This window comes from Sinocyclocheilus rhinocerous, unplaced genomic scaffold, assembly GCF_001515625.1.
Source record: "Sinocyclocheilus rhinocerous isolate Xijiao unplaced genomic scaffold, SAMN03320098_v1.1 scaffold1136, whole genome shotgun sequence".
NCBI classification, from domain to species: Eukaryota; Metazoa; Chordata; class Actinopteri; order Cypriniformes; family Cyprinidae; genus Sinocyclocheilus; species Sinocyclocheilus rhinocerous.
Window position 1 is genome coordinate 961,385 of NW_015647033.1, and position 4,671 is coordinate 966,055.

The 4,671-nt window shown below is 36.1% G+C and overlaps 1 pseudogene; it reads left to right on the plus strand.

The window, feature by feature from the left end:
* Window positions 1-4,671, plus strand: part of LOC107708363 (transmembrane protein 132D-like) — a 28,725-nt pseudogene that overhangs the window by 8,844 nt on the left and 15,210 nt on the right.

A 4,671-nucleotide genomic window follows, 5' to 3' on the forward strand; every position in this document is an offset into this window, starting at 1 on the left:
GTTTCCTTTTTTTTTTTTTTTTACTGTTATCATTAAGTCTAGTCCAGTTTGTACAGTAGTTTATTCTGGTCAAGAAACACCCACTTAGAGCAAACCAATCACAGGTTAGGGGCAGATAATAAACCAGTGTGGGCATAATGTTTGCTCATGGGCGTAGACTTTGTAATCAGAATGTCCATCCAAAAGTATTATGTTGTTTCATAAATATAATTCAAAAAGTGAAGCCAAATATACAGTTCTTCTTGTGAATGTTGAGATTATGTGCTAATTTGCACATCAAATCTTTAAAATGATGCTAACCAATTTGAGTTATTTTGTCCTTAAGTTCAATTAAGTAAGATTTGTTTTAAAGATATTAAATTTGTTCAGCAACGATGCATTAAATTGATCAAAAGTGACATTTAGTAAAGACATTTAAAATGTTACAAAAGATTTGTCTTTCAAATGATTGCTGTTACTATTTAAATGCTATTCGAACTTTTTTCTTAAAGAATTCAGAAAAAAAAACGGTTTTGAACATTGATAATGATAAGAATGTAAGAATATTTCTCGAGCACCAAATCAGCATATTAGAATGATTTCTAAAGGATCATGTGACACTGAAAACACAGAAAACTGTTATTTTAAATTGTGAGATTTTTTCACAGTATTGTTACAGTAGTTTTGATTAAATAAATGCACCCTTGTTGAGCATAAGAGACTTCTTGCTGACCTTATACTTGAATGGTTGTGTATATTAACTGTACTTGTGGAAATCCTACTAGCACCAGCCAATAAGATCGCAACTGTCCATTTCAGCCAGGTGTTATCATGTTTGTGTGCAGTATGCTTCAGGCGATCAGTCAGCAGACTGTAGGCGTCCGCCTGAGGCTTAGACCTTTCCACTGATGTCATCTGTCTGTTTGTTTGTTCCTTCTCACAGAGCCACATCAAGAAAAGGCATGTCATTCAGCACAGCCAGACCCAGTGACGCAAACCTGTGGGACATCACTCTGGAACCTGGGAGAGGAAGTGACGCCCAAACCATTACTGTGACCTGCCAGAAGAAAAGCACATTTACTAGCAAAAGGCAAGCCGTCGCTGCATCATCTCATTGTTCTTAGAAACCACTGAACCGCAGACTCTCCCTAGTTCACATTTCATTGCTAAAAAGCTTTTTTTGCCCTTGCACATCGCCAGATGTGGTCTGTTTCCTCTGAAATTGTGAGATTTAAGTGACAGATTGCAAAAATTTTTTTTGACAGAGAAAAACAACCTTCTAATCCCCCCCCCAGCCCCCATTGTTCAGGTACTAACAGATGTTCAGACAACCTGTTCGCCTTAGTATGGTATTTTGAATGAAAATGAAATACCATCTTTTACTGGTTAAAAAGGTGCAGGTTAACCGCATTTACCCTGTACAGACACTTATTAAGCACAGAAAGCAGCTTCAGAGAAAAACTCGCCACTTTGCGATTTCATGATTAATGGCACAAATCAATTCCATATCGTTAGGTATTCATGTGGAAAGCAACTGAAAATAACTTCATAAAAATGTGATATCTTTCCATCACCTCAGCTGCTTGTATCCACAGAAAACATACAACTCCTCCGCTGTTATTAAGAAGAATGAGCTCTAAGTTTATGTTACCTATGTGCATCTAAGCTGGGGAGCGATTGGCTTGGTTTTCATATAAAGAGTTTTGAGTGTTTCTGGATCCAATTCAAATGCGTCTCAAAAACTGTGAGCATCTTGTTAATAAGAGCCTCCATCTGGGTGCCATATTTCTTTTGGTCTCATCGGCTCTTGTTCAGTGTCCATGGCAATGGCTTCTCATTATTATTGCAGAGTATAGCATGTATCATGTACTGTACTATAATATAGTGAATACTGTATATACTATAGTCCTAGCAGCTTGTAACATACTTATACTTTTTAGTATTGATGACTTTAGATTTACAGGAAGCAGAAATAATAATGATTAATTCATTCATTGGATTATTACATTTAATTTTAAGTTTTGTGGCTTTTGTTCCATGTATTTTAACTCTGAAGTCATATAGTGTACTTGTACAGGTTGGCAAATTAAATAAAAAAGCAGATACTGTATGCTTTTCAAAGTTTTTTTTTTTTTTAAGTGTTTTTAAAATAACACTTAATCTCACCATGGCAATTATTTTGTCAAAATACAGTGAAAACAGTAATATTGCAATTAAAAATAGCTGTAATTAAAATAAATTAAATTTCAGCAGTCATTACTTCAGTCTTCAGTGTCACGTGATCTTTCAGAATGCATTATAAAATGCTGATTTGGTGAAACATTTCTTATTATTCTATTCTTATTATCAAGAAACATTTATTATTATCAGTGTTGAAAATAGTTGTGCTGCTGCATAGTATTTTTTGGAAACCAAGATGCTTTTTTCAGGATTCTTTGACAAATAAAAATTTCAAAAAGAATTATAAATGTCTTTACTGTCTCTTTTGATCAAATTAATGTATCCTTGCTGAATAAAATGAATTTCTTAAAAAAATCTTACTGAGCCCAAACTTTTAAATAGTGATGAAGTAAAATTATTGATGACCCATCTTGCACTTGCATATATAACAGTTTGGTACAATCATATACTCTTAAAAATGAGAAACCACATAATACCACCTGTCTCTGACTAGCATTAGCAAGTAGCAGATGATGGCTGAGATGTAAACGAAAGGCCACTGGGTATTTTATAAAGGGACAAGCCCTTACTTCTTCACAACAGGAAATCAGTACAGGATCAAGTTATTTCACTTGTTCACTGAATCATGTTAAGACAGTGATTATATTGTCTTTTACGCTGAATTGAATTTTTCAAACTATAGTAGCTCAACAACGGGAGCTGTCACCAGCTGCCATTCAGCAAGCGGTATCTTCCTGAGTACTTCTCTCAGCTCCCTTCTTTCCGTGTTTTACATCGATGACCCACTTATCTTTAATCATCCTCAGTGCATCAGTGTGTTAGACCAGCTTAAAGACCAGCACGTTCCACAAGATTAGAACAAAGATCTCCACATTAACCAGTGAAGAGCCAAATCGCGAGGTTAACACTGTGCTGGGAAGCACTTAACACAGCATAGTGATGATGGGTCATGACTCTCTTGACTTTTCACCCATTATCCTTTAACAATGGTCTTGAAAGCAAAAATCAGATTGCATCATTTAAGACAATATAGTATAAAGATTTGCAGAGTTTTGAATCAAATGGATCTGTCCACTCTGGGAAAGCATTTTCTATATCGCAGATACTAGCTTTTCTGATGCTTTCAAAGCTTCCTTTTACGTGAGAGCTTCAGCATGCCGTATACAAATGCATGAACCGTAAGAAGTTGTATAAAAGTTTGATTTCTGTAAGTTATATAAAAGCACTTTATCAAAGCAAGTTCCAGCTGAAAGGCCCGGTGTGAGCTTATTCCTGCAATGAACCTGATATGCTCATTAGAATGCTGAGTGTTTTAATGCTACTGAAGTGGATGAGAAGCTCCATCTCTCCTGATGGCGGATTGTGCTTTCATTATTAAGATTCCACACTGTCCTCTTTGACTCTGTATGTCTCTTTTGACCCAGAAAATGAATTTAAGTCACTTGTTGCAGAGATTGAGATGTGACTGTGTCCTGATGTTGTATTTACAGAGGTCTGCTGGAGGTCTTGCAGATGGACTTTGAGACGGAGGAGCAGAGTGATCAGTTAGAGAGCCAGATGATCACGTGGCGACTAGAGCTGCCTGGAAACATGATCCGGGATGATGGAACCATGAGGATTTACACCATTCAGAGAGACTATGTGGGAATAGCACCACTGATCACGGTTGGGAGTGTTTGTTTTTACTTTTGAGCAATTTCCTTTGTGTTATGATCACATGGAACTATTCTTTTCAAACTAAAGTTCACCCAAAATAAAAGAAAATTCTGTCATTACTTACTATATATACTGTATATATATATATATATATAGGCAGGGTGCGATTTGCCCGGGGGGATGGGGGGATTTCCCCCCCTCTGGTCTATGCATCCCTGCCTCTGCTGAATTATTTTTATCCCCGGTGGGGATAAAAACATCCCACGAACCCGCTCTGACGTCCCAATCTAAATCAAATGATTCGCAATACACGCTTTGAAGTCCCGATCTGAATCAAATGATTCGCAATACACGCTTTGAAGTCCCGATCTGAATCAAATGATTTGTGATACGCGATCCGATTGGAGTGCTTCGAAACATTGAATCATTTGCGACGCAATGGTTTAACTGATTCAGAGTTTCAAAAAGCTCCGTTATGTTCTTTGCTCGCTTTCTCTATATAATTTATTAGTTGTTTGAATAACCGTGGAAATGAAATCATTACAATTAATAGGCCTAACGTACAATGTTTTTATTAAACTGTGACCACGTTAAATACAGTTTCTGTCGTTTTAAAAACATTTCATAAAAAGTTTTCAAAAGCATTCCCCCCTCTGGTTTTTTCACAAATCGCACCATGTATATAGGCATATATATATATATATATATATATATACACTGAACAAATTTATAAACACAACACTTTTGTTTTTGCCCCCATTTATCATGAGCTGAACTCAAAGATCTAAGACTTTTTCTATGTACACAAAAGGCCTATTTCTCTCAAATATTGTTCACAAATCTGTCTAAATCTGT